This window comes from Odocoileus virginianus, chromosome 29, assembly GCF_023699985.2.
Source record: "Odocoileus virginianus isolate 20LAN1187 ecotype Illinois chromosome 29, Ovbor_1.2, whole genome shotgun sequence".
Lineage (NCBI taxonomy): Eukaryota > Metazoa > Chordata > Mammalia > Artiodactyla > Cervidae > Odocoileus > Odocoileus virginianus.
Window position 1 is genome coordinate 17,759,430 of NC_069702.1, and position 18,011 is coordinate 17,777,440.

General features: G+C 40.0%; 1 non-coding gene across 1 annotated transcript; it reads right to left on the reverse strand.

Moving 5' to 3' along the window:
- Positions 1-7,294: 7,294 nt before the first annotated feature.
- Positions 7,295-7,404, reverse strand: LOC139032088 (U6 spliceosomal RNA). Its single transcript, XR_011484635.1, has one exon. It is a non-coding gene; the product is annotated as a U6 spliceosomal RNA (small nuclear RNA).
- Positions 7,405-18,011: the final 10,607 nt, after the last annotated feature.

An 18,011-nucleotide genomic window follows, 5' to 3' on the forward strand; every position in this document is an offset into this window, starting at 1 on the left:
TGGTTATCCGTTTCGCCCTAGATAATATACATGTTTCAATGCTGTTCTCCTGAAACATCCCACCCTCGCCTTCTCCCAGAGTCCACAAGTCTGTTCCATACATCTGAGTCTCTTTTTCTGTTTTGCATATAGGGTTATCGTTACCATCTTTCTAAAGTCCATATATATGTGTTAGTATACTGTAATGGTCTTTATCTTTCTGGCTTACTTCGCTCTGTATAATGGGCTCCAGTTTCATCCATCTCATTAGAACTGATTCAAATAAATTCTTTTTAATGGCTGAGTAATATTCCATGGTGTATATGTACCACAGCTTCCTCATCCATTCGTCTGCTGATGGGCATCTGGGTTGCTTCCATGTCCTGGCTATTATAAACAGTGCTGCGATGAACATTGGGGTGCATGTGTCTCTTTCAGATCTGGTTTCCTTGGTGTGTATGCCCAGAAGTGGGATTGCTGGGTCATATGGCAGTTCTATTTCCAGCTTTTTAAGAAATCTCCACACTGTTCTCCATAGTGGCTGTACTAATTTGCATTCCCACCAACAGTGTAAGAGGGTTCCCTTTTCTCCACACCCTCTCCAGCATTTATTGCTTGTAGACTTTTGGATAGCAGCCATCCTGACTGGCATGTAATGGTACCTCACTGTGGTTTTGATTTGCATTTCTCTGATAATGAGTGATGTTGAGCATCTTTTCATGTGTTTGTTAGCCAACATGATGAATATTTAACTGTGGTTTTAATTTCATGTATTTACCTATCAGTTAGTATATATTCTTTTCCACATGTGCATTAAACAATTTGTAAGTCTTCTTTTATGAATCACTAATTTATATTTAAGAAAGAAATCTTTGGAAGTGGCATACTACAGTAAGTCTGAGTTGTAGGAATTCTTTTTTCTGGAGTTCTCTAATATAATGATCTTAAATGTTCTAAGAAAACTCTGAAAACAGATAGAATAAACTAGATAAATTCTTAAGATCCCTATCAAGCCTGTTTCATTTGTTTATTCATTTAATAGTTTGCTGATGGCACCTTACTTCATCTAATGTATGTTTGTATAGTTTTCACATGCAATATTTTATCTGATCCTCACAGTATCACTATGAGAGGGATTATTGACCCAGCTCTATGAATGGCTTCAAGAAGCACAAGAATTCCTCCAATTGAACAAATAATTTGTGTATTTGTACACAAGTACATTTGTTTACCAGAGAATGACCTGTAGCTTTCATCAGAACCTTGAAGGCTGAGAATCAAACCTTGTGAGAAAGAGAAGGAAACTTTTTTTTAGCTCATTTTAAAGTAGGAATAAAGATCCCCTCCTTAAAGTTAATTTCCTTGTCTACAGTCTCAAGGATAATAAGCAGTGGACTGAGGACCAGCTCTAGGTCCAAGTTCAGCGCAATTCCTGCCATACCTTAATTGGATAGAGGGGTTGTACAGATGTCTCACATCATTCTTGTCTCAAGAGCATAACGGCTACTATAAGAACCAAGACTTACATATGAAAAGTTAAAGCAAAGAATATCACATTCCAACATGAGATTTCCTAAGACCTATTGCCAGATAATAAATAATTTGAATTGCAGAAATTATCTAGAAAGTTCAGAGTAGCTTTTATATATAGGAGAAGATCTAGACTGAGATCTGAAATTTAGTAAGATGAACAGGAGGAAAGGGAATTTTTGAAGAGGAGGAAGAAATGTAAGATATCACAATTACAATGATACAATACAGACAATATTTTACAAATATTACTTTTGACATATGGGGGCATTGATCGGTTAAAAAGTGGACAGAAATGGAGTTGAGATGAATAGCCAAGTGACTATTTAAACGTTCCAGGCCTAAGAAGTAGCAATGTCTGATTTTAAAGAAAGGTACAAACAAAAAGAGGCACTTTGAGGAATTTGTTTGGCTATGAACAAAAAAAGATAACCATGAGTGACAGTACTTAAGAATATCAGAAATAAGAGCTAATTAGGAAAGGTGTTTCATTGTAAACAAATTGGTTTTGACGTGAGAACAGAATATCAGGTTTCAGCCCAAAATCACTCACATTAATGTAAGCAGAAAAGTTTAAAACAGGGAGTTAAATGCTTCACAATAACTGGAAACACTAGAGAAGAGGATTCCAGACTGGGCCTCCAGCAACAGCTACTAAAGAAATACTACTGAGCTGGTCTGCTAGGGAAGTTGCTACCTGGGCCACCAAAAAGATGATAGGAACTCAGGAGACTGCCTGGTAATTCTAATGTCAAGAATCCACCACCATACCTGTGATCCAAAATCATTAAGCTGGTGCAGTCACTACAATTGCTCTCTGTAGCCACAAAGCAAGTGACAACCCTGAACCAGTGTTGCAGGAAAGTCCAACACGTGTCTGTAGCCCTGGTGGATAGCATCTCGCTGCCAAGGCAGCTGGACCGTGGGCTCATTTCTGCCTCCCCAGTCTCACAAGGACACTTCTAGTAGGCAGAACCTATTTTTAACCTGGGAGCCCAGCTACAAGATAATCTGGGAAATGCAGAGCTTCATTTCTAATTTTTTTTTTTTAGTTTTCCAGACTCCTCATTTTAGGAAGGCCCAAGAGAATGCAGTTGGAATGGAGATAATACCAAGCTACTATATCCACCATGAAGTTTCTGTGTAAATATCCAGGGTAATTGAGTAAGTATGGCCAACACCCACAAGGGATTGCAGCTAAAGATAAGGGTGTGTGTGTGCCTTTGTGCTAAGTCGCCTCAGTTGTGTCCAACACTGTGCGACCCTGTGGACTTGTAAGCCCGCCAGACTCCTCTGTCCACGGGATTCTCCAGGCAAGAATACTGGAGTGGGTTGCCATGCCCCCCTCTAGGGGATCCTCTAAGGATGGAACCTGCATCTCTTCTCAAGGCAGGTTCTTTACCACTAGTGCCACGTGGGAAGCCCAAAGATAAGGGTATGCGAGTAAAAAAGAGAGATGATACTTGACCTAATTTTCTGTTTAAATCTTATATAGTAATGAATAACAAAGCCCAAAAGACAACCGAAGTTTACAACTACCTGTACACAAATTATTGAATTTATGACAGAATGAATACCTCTAGGTGTCCATGAGGGCAGGACCAAAAGGGGATGGGCCAGGGGCACCCAACCATTATCTACAAACAACTGACACAATGTGCGATTCCAGAAACACTTCGGCGGTCCTGATGGTTAAGTCCCCAACACCCCTCCCACTCCATGAGATTAATCTAAACCAATTAAGCTAGTATTGTTCCCCTTGCAAGTAACTGGTTTAATAATGCACCAAAGAGTTCATTCTGGCCATTGTCACTGACAGTGACATTTCATGGCAGTGACAGGGAAAGGTTTCTCACTCGGAGAGAGTGACAAAGTGAGAAAGGTATGCTCTCATGGTTCTTCCGGTCATTGTCGGTTTTGGATGAGACTTCTGGAACCACTGCTGTGATCCTGCCTAAGAATGAAGCCAACCAGTGGCAGAGGGCAGGGCCAAGAGAATCACATAGAAAAAAATTTAGCACCCTAAAGAACTACTACACAAAGAACCCCACCTGTCCCTTGCATTCTTGTTCACTTGGGCAATTTGAGCAGAGTTTTCAGTTTGTGTGTGCTCAGTCACCCAGTTATGTCCAACTTTTTGCAACCCTGTGGATTGCAGCCCACCAGGCTCTGCTCTCCATGGGATTTCCCAGGCAAGAATGCTGGAATAGGTTGCCATGCTCTCATCCAGGGGATCTTCCTGACCCAGGGATCTGTTACTCACAGTCAAAGACATCTTTGATTCCAGCACCACATTTCCCAGGACATTGCACTTTTGATTCTCAGCCAAAGTTTTCTCTGGAAATAATAATCTCTATATTTTAATGGTATAAAAATTGTATGTATGGAATACCATTTGATAGCTGCCTTTATTCTTCAAGATTATTTTATTCAATTCAATTATTGAATTCAATTGAATGAAAAATTTCATATTATTCTCCAAGATTAAACTGAACTCTTGGTCTGGAAGGTCCTCTGGAGAAAGAGATGGTTTCCCATTCAAGTATTCTTGTCTGGAGGATCCCATGGACAGAGGAGCCTAGTGGGCTACAGTCCATGGGGTCACAAAGAGTCGGACATGACTCAGTGACTCACTTTCTTTCACTTTTCTAGCTCTTATCCCTGGATAAAATATTTACATCATGAAGGTAAGACACCAAAAGTCATGATCTGGCCCTGAACAGATTCTTACTTCATGACCTCAGCTTAACTTAAGGCATACTATAACATCTTAAAACAAACCACTGCTTTAATTTTAAGGATCTTATTGAGGACAAAATTTCTGAACCTCCCATAAAGTTCAGGTAAGAAATTTGCTTCAGACCTAATTACCAGGAACATTTGTCCTTTCTGAATAACATATGTTTTCCTTTTCAAAGATAATGAGAATATTTTATACAATCACTTTTTTCTCCATTCTTATCCCCAAACTCATACTAACTTTCCCTAATTGTTACCATCCTGCTTGCTTTAGGCTTCCCCTTATTCTGCTCCCCTACTAAACACAGCTCCATTGTATAGGATTCGAGTGGAAAACTACATATCCTTGAAGAACTGAAGTACAGTGGTAGGGTGGGAGTAAAAAAGACGGGAGGGCTACAAGAAGGGGCAGAGGTTTAGCAGAGAGAGTAGGGGAAGGAAAAAAAAGGATGGAAGAAAGGGGAAAGGAAGAGAAGAAGGGAAGAGAGAGAGAACAAAAAAGAAGAAGAAAAGGGAAGGAGGAAAGCAAAGATAAAGAAAGCGAGATAGAGAAGAGTACCTCCCAGTTTGCATGGCGTCAATGCTGGTGCCTCCTCCTCCAATCCTGCTCGTTTAGAAGATGGTGAAGGTCAATGATCAGGGAGACAGCAATTAAGAAACTTTCATGGAGGCAACCTCAATGTCCACTGACAGATGAATGGATGAAGATTTGGTACAATGGAATGCTATTCAGCCATAAAAAGGAAAGATATTGGGTCATCTGTAGTGACGTGGATGAACCTAGAGACTGTCATACAGAGTGAAGTAAGTCAGAAAGAGAAAAGCAAGTATCATATACTAACATATATATGTGGAAACTAGGAAAATGTATGGATGAACCGATTTGCAGGGCAGGAATAGAGATGCAGACGTAGAGAATGGATTAGTGGACATGAAGGGGCTGGGACGAATTGGGAGACTGAGATGGAAGTATGTGCACCGCCATGCGTGAAATGGACAACTGGTGGGAATTGTTGTATAGCATAGGGAGCTCAGCTCTGTGCTCTGTGATGACCCAGATGACTGTGATGGTGGAGGGGTAGGGCGGTCCAACAGGGAGGGAACACATGTATACTCACTGCTGATTCACTTCATTGTTCAGCAGAGACTAACACAACATCATAACACAACTATACCTCAGTTTTTTAAAAAAGAAACTTTTCATAATCAAGCATTAGTAATTACTGTTAGAGGACAGAACACTCCCTCCTGTTTTCTAAGTGAGTTGTCTTTCACATGTACCATTCCAGGTGATAAGAAACACACGCAAGACAGGGTCTACACAAGGCCTCTCATCCATGATGACTGGTGTCGAGGGATCAGAGGAGGCCCTACATTCTAGCCAATTAACACAGTAGACCACTAGCCTGAGTCTGGTTACCAGGGGAAAGAAGTGATGACTCGGTGCTCAGCGAATTTGGCTGCCAGGATATAAGGAGGGACAGAAAATAAGCAAACAAGTTGGAAGACTTTAGAGGAGGAACCTGAAAACCTGACAGGAGAGGGCAGGCTAAAAAAAGCACCCAGATTATTTATTTCCTACAACACATTAGTGGCCCGATTCAGCTAAACTAAGATGGCTTCTTAGTAGCAGAGATGAGTAAGATATAACTTTTTTAAATTAATTTCTTTATTTTAATTGAAGGCTAATTACTTTACTTTAATATTGCAGTGGTTTTGCCATACATTTAAATGAATCAGCCATGGGTGTGCATGTGTTCCCATCCCGATCCCCCCTCCCCCTCCCTCCCCATCCCATCCCTCAGGGTCATCCCAGTGCACCAGCCCTGAGCACCCCGTCTCAGGCATCCAACCTGGACTGGTGGTCTGTTTCACATATGATAATGTACATGTTTCAGTGCTATTCTCTCAAATCATCCCACCCTCACCTTCTCCCACAGAGTCCAAAAGTCTGTTCTATACATCTGTGTCTCGTTTTCTGTCTTGCATATAGGGTCATCATCACCATCTTTCTAAATTCCATATATATGTGTTAGTATACTGTAATGTTCTTTATCTTTCTGGCTTACTTCACTCTGTATAATGGGCTCCAGTTTCATCCATCTCATTAGAACTGATTCAAATGCATTCTTTTTAATAGCTGAGTAATATTCCCTCGTGTATATGTACCACAGCTTTCTTATCCACTCGTCTGCTGATGGGCATCTAGGTTGCTTCCATGTCCTGGCTATTATAAACAGTGCTGCAATGAACACTGGGGTGCACGTGTCTCTTTCAGATCTGGTTTCCTCGGTGTGTATGCCCAGCAGTGGGATTGCTGGGTTGTATGGCAGTTCTATTTCCAGTTTTTTAAGGAATCTCCACACTGCTCTCCATAGTGGCTGTACTAGTTTGCATTCCCACCAACAGTGTAAGAGGGTTCCCTTTTCTCCACACCCTCTCCAGCATTTATTGTTTATAGGCTTTTTGATGGCAGCCATTCTGACCGGCGTGAGATGGTACTTCATTGTGGTTTTGATTTGCATTTCTCTGATAATGAGTGATGTTGAGCATCTTTTCATGTGTTTGTTAGCCATCTGTATGCCTTCTTTGGAGAAATGTCTGTTTAGTTCTTGGCCCATTTTTTGATTGGGTCATTTATTTTTCTGGAATTGAGCTGTAGGAAGCTGCTTGTATATTTTTGAGATTAATTTTTTGTCAGTTGCTTTATTTGCTATTATTTTCTCCCAATCTGAGGGCTGTCTTTTCACCTTGCTTATAGTTTCCTTTGTTGTGCAAAAGCTTTTAAGTTTAACTAGGTCCCACTTGTTTATTTTTGCTTTTATTTCCAATATTCTGGGATGTGGGTCATAGAGGATCCTGCTGTGATTTATGTCAGAGAGTGTTTTGCCTGTTTTCCTATAGGAGTTTTATAGTTTCTGGTCTTACATTTAGATGTTTAATCCATTTTGAGTTTATTTTTGTCTATGGTGTTAGAAAGTGTTCTAGTTTCATTCTTTTACAAGTAGTTGACCAGTTTTCCCAGCACCACTTGTTAAAGAGATTGAAAAATATGAAACATTTCATGAATTTTCATGTCATCCTTGTGCAGGAGGCATGCTAATCTTCTCTGTATCATTCCAATTTTAATCAGCTGAATTTCCTGGCCAAACTGATAAACCCCAATCCCAACTTGAGGATTATTTTTTACTGTTAGCCATGTTCAGTAAAGGAGATCCATTATCCTTTAGAAAATTCTACAAGATACACAGACATCATTTACTATATCACACAGCACTGTATTCAATATCATGGTGAATCAAAAGAAAATCAGTCTTTGTTTTACCTGGAGTTTAAAAATCTAGCTGACTCCTGAAGGTGAATGTGGGGGATAAATGAATTCTCTAAAGTTTCATCAAAACTCCTCCATTATTCACAATCAGGAATTGTCTTTAGAAAGTGAAGGCGTGGTGATAGCTCACTTATTAACTGAAACTGCAATTCAGGGCCACAATCCTCCACTTCAAGTACTATAGATGTTGCAATAAGACACCCTTACCTGCTCACCATAGGTGAGGAACATGTGAAAATACAAATCCCAATTTTCTATATTAGGGCAAGAAGACAAGCTAAATACAGTCTGAACAATTCATTGTAATAATTTTCAAAGTACTAGGTTCTGTGAATTTAAAATTAAATATGGGTGGGGGGGGCGGGGGAGGCGTTACTTTCCTGGTGGTCCAGTGGTTAAGATTTTGCCTTCCAATGCATGGGGTGTGGGTTTGATCCCTGGTCAGGGAGCTAAGATCCTGCATGCCTAAGATCCCACATACCTCATGGCCAAAAACCAGAATATAAAGCATAAGCAATATTGTAACAAATTCAATAAAGACTTAAAAAAAAAGACATTAAAATAATCTGGGCTTCCCTAGTGGCTCAGATGGTAAAGAATTCGCCTGCAATACAGGATCCCTCGGTCAGGAAGATCCCTTGGAGAAGGGAATGACTACCCATTCCTGTATTCTTGCCCAGAGAATTCCATGGACAGAATATCCTGGTGGGCTACAGTCCATGGGGTCACAGATAACAAAATTAAATTAAATGGAGGGAAGAAGATGAACATGGCAACTTAGGTAATATTAATGAGTTGGATAAGTTTTTAAACTCATCCTGCAACCTATAAAAAGAGACAAATGAACAGGTCACCAGGTTGATGGCAAGAAAAGTGAAGTCGCCCAATCATGTCCGACCCTTTGCGACCCCATGGACTGTAGTCTACCAGGCTCCTCTGTCTATGGGATTTTCCTGGCAAGAGTACTGGAGTGGGTTGCTATTTCCTTCTCCAGGGGATCTTCCCAACCCAGGGATGGAACCCTGTCTCCCGCATTGCAGGCAGACACTTTACAGTCTGAGCCACCAGGAAAGCCCCATTTGATGGCGGGTAAGCCCTAGAGCATGGATGGAGAACGCAGGCCATGCTGCTGAGGCTGTTCTGTGCTGACAGCGCTGAGTGCCATTAGCAACGTCACTGTTATCCCACCTTAAGTGAGACTGAAAGCTGCCTCAGGGACTGCCAGGGAGGCGTGAAACTACTTAAGCAAATGTCCACAATGAGAATTCTAGGTCTATCTCCTTGGTTTGTTTTCATCTCCACCAATGTTACATGAATAAAGTACTCTATATTAAATGTCATGGGCGAAGAAGTAAAAGTTTGAGCCACATTACAAAACAAAGCCAAAAAAAGTTAGTAGACAAGAGCAATGTCTGCAGTCCAAATGAAAATTACAGCTGCCAGTAGTGCAAGTCAATACAGAAAGCTATTAATAATAAACCCCAGATGACAATCAATTGATAAAATCTTAAGAACTCTGAATGAATAGAAATCTTAAAGTTTGTTTAAAAAAAAGAAAGAAAGAAAGAAAATGACTTTGTTGGGTAAATCAGATAACTATGTAGCTCATCTCAAAAAAAAGAAATAAATTCTGACTTAATCTGAATTTTAAATGGTGATATATATTCACCTTGGACTTGAGAGCAAAAGAAATGCTGATTCTAAAATAAAGACCATTACAGTATACTAACACACATATATGGAATTTAGAAAGATGGTAAATGATAACCCTATATGCAAAACAGAAAAAGAGACACAGATGTACAGAACAGACTTGTGGACTCTGTGGGAGGAGGCGAGGGTGGGATGTTTCGAGAGAACAGCATCGAAACATGTATATTATATAGGGTGAAACAGATCACCAGCCCAGGTTGGGTGCATGAGACAAGTGCTCGGGCCTGGTGCACTGGGAAGACCCAGAGGGATCGGGTGGAGAGGGAGGTGGGAGGGGGGACCAGGATGGGGAATACATGTAAATCCATGGCTGATTCATTTCAATGTATGACAAGAACCACTGCAATGATATAAAGTAATTAGCCTCCAACTAATAAAAATAAATGGAAAAAAAAATAAAAAAATTAAATAAAATAAAATAAACATTGCTGTCACATGTTGGTGATCCCATGGAAATATCATAGGTTAGGAGGAGAGATAGGAAACCCAGATTTAATGTTCTTTGGGAAAACTAATGAACTGGTGATTTACCTCCAGAGACTAGAGAAACTGAAAACTCAACTCAAACTATAAAAAAAATAAAAAAAGTAAAATAAAAAGAATACATCGGTGCTTTGTTCTCAAGTTTCTTTAGAAAGCAATTGCTTCTCTTGAAAGTAGTAAGCACACATGCATGGGATTCTTAAGAAACAATGAAATTTTTACCTATGAATTTTATATTCCTTTATATTTTTGCTTTTGCAACACTTTTAAATCCTCTTCTCAATCTGTGGTTCTTGCTTTCCATATCACTTTTCAACTCAAGAATTTAGGTTGAAGAAGACCTCCCAAAAAATAAATTAAAAATCCTTTACAAATTTCCATTAACTATCTTTGAGGGGGAGCCTGTATTTCATTGACTGTAGTCTATGCAAATAGGATCAGAGGAATTAACATATTGGAAGGAGCTGACATTTGTCCTGATATATTGAATCGTTAGCATGACAGAATCACTTAAGCTGGATTCACTAACATCAGGTTTCTTCTCATTATTGACCCCTACAGAGTAGGCTCTGACAAGTGGAACTGCTGCAAAGTTCATTAATAATGTGGAATAAATCAATTGTTCAGGAAATACTGAAAACAGATGACACTGAACTCATGCATTTTGCAAGTTCAGCACAAATACATCCCCACCAAGGACACAGACCCTCTGCACGTCCTTTTCTGACCGACGCATGGAACCTGGTCTTGCTTCCCCTGTCCTCAAGCATGCCAGGGGGATACAGCTCTTCAGCCCCCTGGGAACACAGCAGGCCAATGGACATTCGAAAAGAATAGCTTCAGGCCTGAAGAGAAAGGCCATGGAAGCATCTACCAGATTTACAAACATAAGGTGAGTGACAACCATGACTTAGGATGTGTGCTTGGGCTTTTTTCACCTTTCTGGTTACCATTTCAAACATACTACTTCTGTTTGCTACCAACTCCATAGACATGAGTTTGAGCAAACTCCAGGAGGTGGAGAAGGACAGGGCAGCCTCGAGTGCTGCACTTCATGGGGGTCACAATGAGTCAGACACAACTGAGTGAATGAACGACAACTAAAAGAAACACAGTTTGTCTGGGTTGAAGGGTATTAGCAGGAATAGTGAAAGGCCAAGAAGACAACCTGGTCTGTTTTGTATGATGCCGGGTCAGCTACTTCTAGAATGTAAAGAATCCTTTACTATAGATGCTCCCTATAGCTACAGGCAACAGCATGCTTTCTAAAGACAATCTCTGTTCATATTACTACTGTCAACTTTCTTCAAATTGTAATCACATAAATAACTTGGTCACCCAGAGGTTTTAATTTAAATATGTCTGTACTCCCAAAACCTTTAGCAGTGTGTCTTTCAATGTTATACCATAAAGACAGGGAAGTCTGGCGTGCTGCAGTTCATGGGGTCATAAAGAGTCGGACACGACTTAGCGACTGAACAACAAATAATCAGCTACTGTTAGTCTATGCTATTGGGGCAGAAATAACATAGATAAAGGAAATCCACAGAGAACCTCAAAATCATCTGATTTTAGCCAATAGATTCAACTTCTCACCCATCAAGCCTCAAATTGAAGCTCTTTTCCTTGATTGATTTTTTTTCTCAGCCTCAGAATTGCTTAATAGAAATGCTAATGAGCAGTGCAATAACCAACAGAAAGGTGGAAAGAGAAAGGGAAGAGAATTAACAGAAGAGAATAATCTACGAGGTAGGAGACTGGCCATAATCTAAAGAGAATGAATTACCCAGATTCATAAAACTAGTGACATATTCCTCTGTACGTGTCCTTTATTTTGTTTTTATCAGACTATCTATTTAAAAAGTGAGCGCCAACATTTTAGACATTGCACACCAGAATTCTTTAGAGAAAAATGGACATGAAAACATTCCCATTAAATCATTTTTGGTTTTTCGTGTCATGTGGGGAAGGCTTGGTTGGAGATGGGTAGTAACAGTTAGTGTATATTAAACCTAATTGCCTTGGTGTTCAAGGGAAATCTAAGTAGGTTTTCAGTTAATTTTTTAATTGAATTATCTATAAAGATTTCATATACCTCAGAGCTTCTGTGATTGACAGGAGTCCCAGAGTACATGAAATCAAGGCTCCCTCTGTGAGTGTGGCCTTCACAGGACCCTAAGTGGTTCCTTCTTCTTCTTTAGGTCTCTGTATAAATGTTGCCTCTTCAACATCCCAAACCATCCCAAACCAGCCTTCCTTATTATTCCTTAGGTTTACACCCTTTTAATTTTCTTTCTAGTCCTTTCTTGTTTAGTCACCAAGTCGTGTCCAACTATTTGCAACCCCATGAACTGCAGCATGCCAGGCTTATCATATTATAATTGCTACGTTTGTTCGTTTAATTAGTTTATTTCAAGTTTTTTAGCTCCCACCTAACTAGGATGTAAGCTCCATGAGCACAGTAGCATTGTCTGTATTTTTCATCATAGTGACTGTGGCATGGTATTTTGCTGTTGTTACCATTGTTGTTCAGTCGCTATGTCGTGTCCAACTCGTTGTGACTCTGTGGACTGCAGTATGCCAGGCATCCTGTCCTTCACCATCTCCCAGACCTTGCTCAAACTCATGTCCATTGAGTCGGTGATGCCATCCAATCATCTTTTCCTCTGTTGTCCCCTTCTCCTCCTAACTTCTATCTTTCCCAGCATCATGGTCTTTTCCAATGAGTCGGCTCTTTGCATCAGGTGGCCAAAGTATTGGAGCTTCAACTTCAGTATCAGTCCTTCCAATGAATATTCAGGACTGATTTCCTTTAGGATGGACTGGTTGGATCTCCTGGCAGTCCAAGGGACTCTCTAGAGTCTTCTCCAACACCACAGTTTCAAAGCATCAATTCTTTGGCACTCAGCCTTCTTTATGGTCCAATTTCTTTACAGTAATAAGCATCAATATTTATTAAATGCATGAATAAATAAGAATGTGAGTACATACATCCAGCAATCCATCTGTTCATGTTTTCTTTGTTTCTTAGAATTTGGCATAAAATCTCATCCTAATTATGATCTTTTGTTTCCTCTCCAGAACCAAAGTAATCCAACCAGTTTAAAATTCTGGACAGAAGAATTCTACACACACACACACACTCACTCACACACACAAATATTTTAGCAGCCTCTGTTTTAAGTGTAATCATTAACATTACGGAGAATTTGAATAGCATCTTCTTTTGTTAGCAAAGCAAAAGAAAAATTCTCTACTTAAGTTTCTACGAAGTTTCCATTAAGTGTCTAGCAAGCTTCTACTAAGAGTGCAGCAAGAAGAAATCAGGTTCATCTTAAAATGTGACAGCGCAGAGAATCCTTGATATTCAGTGTTCTATACCACAGTGCTCAAGACAGCATAAGGTAGCACCAGAAATCACACTTACAAACTCCATAGTGGTAATCATTTCACAATATATATCACCTTGTACATCTTAAACTTACACATTATATCTCAATTATATCTCAATAAAAATTGCTTAAAAAAGAAATCACACCTAAACTGTCTCCCAGTTTTCATTCACTCACTCATTTATTGAACCAATTTTTATTTTGGGTTCCACTTATGTTCCAGAGACTGGGCATCCCTGTGGTTGTGGTGAAGACAATATAAACACAGAGATTAAAACCACCTCATAGAGTGGGTATATGTATATGTACAACTGATTCACTTTGCTGTACATCTGAAACTAACATGACATTTAAAACCAGCTATACTTTAATTAAATTTTTTAAAAAAAACTCACTTCAATAGCCTCCAACTAATAAAAATAAATGAAAAAATAAATAAATAAATAAAAAACTCACTTCATATATGAAAATTCACTTCATATATGAATAACTCTGCAATACAGGAAATGCTTTTGAATCTACTGTTTCTTCAAAATCCCAAGCCCAGTTTTTTGCTTTTTGAAAATATGAAAGCATGGCTTCTAGGCCCAAGACCCATGGTAACTAAAGCAAAGAAATCCTGAGGCTCAAAAACTAGAAAAATAACTAAGACCTCTCCAAATTTAAACATAAGAAAATCACATTTCTAGAGTATGAGACAATTTAAAAATCTGGGAGAATTCTGCACTTAGATTTCTCCACAATATATTGAAATTCTTATGTCTCTCCAAAGAAATGACACAGAAAACACACTAGGCATGTGACATGGCATTTATTCAAACCAAACGGCAACAAACTTCAAAAGCAAGCCCGGAGTTGAACCACAAAGAAGGCTGAAAGCCAAAGAATTGATGCTTTTGAACTGTGGTGATGGAGAAAACTCTTGAGAGTCCCTCAGATAGCAAGAAGATCCAACCAGTCCATCCTAAAAGAAACCAGTCCTGAATATTCATTGGAAGGACTGATGCTGAAGCTGAAACTCCAATACTTTGGCCACCTGATGCAAAGAGCCAACTCACTGAAAAAGACCTTGATGCTGGAAAGATTGAGGGCAGGAGGAGAAGCGAACAACAGAGGATGAGATGGTTGGATGGCATCACCGACTCAATGGACATGAGCTTGAGCAAGCTCCAGGAGATGGTGAAGGACTGGGAAGCCTGGTGTGCTGCAGTTCATGGGGTTGCAAAGAGTTGGACAACAACTGTTGGTCATAAAGAGTTACTGAACAACAACAAAAATAAAACCAAAAGGAGTGAAATAAATCAGAGAAAGACAAATACTATATGGTATCACTTATATGTGTGATCTAAAAAAGCTGAACTTGTAGAAAGACTGGTATTAATATGTTTGATTGCCAGATGCTGGAGAGTGGGGGAAATGATTAAGTGGTCAAAGGATATGGGTCAGGAAGATCCCTTGGAGGAGGACATGGTAATCCACTCCAGTATTCTTGCCTGGAGAATCCCTGGCAGGCTACAGTCCATTGGGTTGCAAAGAGTTGGACACTAACTCTTCGGGGTCATGAAGTATTGAAACAACTTAGCGTGCACGCATGCAATGTGCAAAAAGTCACCAAATATGAGCAAGACACTATATGCTAGATACTGTACCTACCACTGGGTTAGCCAATTCAGTGCTCATACTAACAGAACAGAAACAAGTGAGCAAGATTAATTAGTTTGCTTCATGTCTCACAGCTTGTAGGGAGCAGAGTAAGTATTTGAATCCAAGCAGAACCACTGTTTTGCACGACTCCATGAAGGAACACTAATATTGGAGTCTATATGAATGGCATCCTTGATATGTGCTGGCCATGAAACTGGGTCTATTTGACTTCAAATCCAGTATACTTTTCACTGCAGAGCCTTAGAATCAAATAAGTCCTTATAACATAATCAAACACAGTAACAAATGACTTCACAAGGCTTTGCCATAGATTGGCATTTCAATACTATTAGTCTTGAATACTTAATGTTCAGATTGCTCTCTTAATTCAGGAATATAATTCCAGCCTGTGCCTCTCTATCCTGTATCTGTTGTCTTCAAATTACAAATTCCATCAGGCCACCACAACTTTATAAAGTTCATGAAGGACATAGGGAAGCAATTACAGATATTCTACAGTGCTAAAAAATCTCTTCATGATTACCCATAATCAATGTTAGTAAGCATTTTCATAATCTTATCATTCATTCATCCATTTATTTCATTTATTCAGTTTTCACTCTGTGCCATATAGTCTGTGAAAATACTCCATCTTTAAATTTAGCCAGAGGATTCTATAATTATGCAACCACAATATACTTAAGGTGACTTCTACCATCTCATTATATTCTTTTCAGGGGTTCATCTTTCTTTGCTCTATTGATTACTTTTGCTAGCATCTTTCTAACCGATTGCTAATACCTGTTGGAGAAAGTAAACACTACAAACTGAGGATCAGCTACTGCTCTGCATAATCAAAAGATAAGTGGTACAAGAAGACAAAGTGGAGGCTGTCATGAGATGTGCCCATCACCAAGGGAGAAGATGAGTGTGCAGGTCTCTCGGTAGAGATCAGTCCTGAGGACTTGTTTCCTAGTATATGGCTGGGAACTGACTGACTAGGAAATCCTAGTCAGGATTATATAAAGCCCCACCTCTCAAACTCTCCTTTGGAGTATTTCTCAAGAAATCTTGACCTTCTTGCCATTCTTCCAAAGGGAAATACATAATTAAATTACGGCCTCTGCCTAGTGAAAGAGAAGACTATATAATAAGATGTAAAATATTTTTGAGGGGATTTCCTGGTGGTTCAGCAGTTAGGACTTTGTGCTTTCACTGCTGAAGTTGTGGGTTTAGTCGCTGCTCAGAGAATTAAGATCTTGCAAGCATTGGGGCCAATAAATAATAAATAAAATAAAAGGGATAGATTTTTAAAATAATAATAATAAAATGTTTTTGAAACTAAGAGTAGATGGCTTTAGTTCTCTGAAAAACATGACATAAACAAGATAACAATAATGTATGGATCCCTGGGTCAGGAAGATCCTCTAAAGAAGGAAATGGCACCCCACTCCAGTACTCTTGCCTGGAAAATCCCATGGACGGAGGAGCCTGGTAGGCTACAGTCCACGGGGTCACAAAGAGTCAGACACGACTGAGCAACTTCACCTTACCTTACCAATGTACTCATGTGCTAGGCACTATTCAAAGTGACTTTCATATACTTAATTTCATTAAATCTTCACAATGACCCTATCAGGTGAGTTCATCTTTACCTCTGCTTTATAAGGGAGGAAAGAGAAAAAGGCTGGGGGAGGGAACCAAATCCATACAAAGAACTAACAAGTAATGAGCACTTACTATGTGCAAGGCCCTACCTATAGTGATATTAATAATGCTTTTAATCTTCACATTTCCATCATCCTTTTACAGAAGAGGAAACTGAGACACAATTAATAAACAGTGGAGCTGAGATTTAAACCCAGACAATGTAGGTCCAGAGCCTGCATTCTTAAGGGCTGCTCTCTACTGCCAGATACTGTCCAAAGGCTAGCAGAGGAAAGCATGCGGGTTATCATTTTCATAATTCAAATAATAATGTTATACCTATGAAAGAACAATCCCATAAGGATATGTTTCATGGTGGCAAATCTTAATAATCCTGGCCAGAGGGGTCTGGACACAACTACTAAATAATTGGGACTTCCCAGGTAGCACTAGTGGTGAAGAGCTCTCCTGCCAATGCAAGCAGATGTAAGAGATGCAGGCTCAATCCCTGGGGCAAAAGATCCGCTGGAGGAGGGCACAGCAAGCCCACTCCAGTATTCTTGCCTGGAGAATCCCATGGACAGAGGAGCCTGGCAGGCTGCAGTCCATAGCGTCACACAGAGTCGGACACGACTGTAGCAACTTAGCACGCAAGCACACACTTAATAATTGCATACCCAAGTAAGTGTTCAGTTATATCTTCCTCCAAGAAACCTTTTCTTACCTAGCTCTGCCACTGACACCCTACCCCACATAGGTAGTCGCCTCAGCCACTGCACTACGTAATTCTCTAATAGCTTCACTTCTATTGTTACACCCTTCGACTATAGTTTTTCTACTGAATATTTGCCTCCCCCACTTGACTCTGGCTTTTCTAGGTCAGAGACTTTTTCTAACTCGGTTCCTTGGTCCTAGAATCAAGCACAATGTCTGGCACAGGGTTGGCCTTAAATCGCTATTTGTTTAATCAATAAATGAAAGAATGATCCACCTTCTGAAGAAACAATAGTTACTAACATCTGTTCAGTTCAGGCGCTCATTTGTGTCCGACTCTTTGGGACCCCATGAATCGCAGCACGCCAGGCCTCTCTGTCCATCACCAACTCCTGGAGTTTACTCAAACTCGTCCATCGAGTCGGTGATGCCATCCAGCCATCTCATCCTCTGTTGTCCCCTTCTCCTCCTGTGCCCAATCCCTCCCAGCATCAGGGTCTTTTCCAATGAGTCAACTCTTCACATCAGGTGGCCAAAATATTGGAGTTTCAGCTTCAGCATCAGTCCTTCCAATGAACACCCAGGACTGATCACCTTTAGGATGGACTGGTTGGATCTCCTTGCAGTCCAAGGGACTCTCAAGAGTCTTCTCCAACACCACAGTTCAAAAGCATCAATTTTTCAGCACTCAGCCTTCTTCACAGTCCAACTCTCACATCCATACATCACCACTGGAAAAACCATAGCCTTGACCAGATGGACCTTTGTTGGCAAAGTAATGTCTCTGCCTTTTAATATGCTATCTAAGTTGGTCATAACTTTCCTTCCAAGGAGTAAGC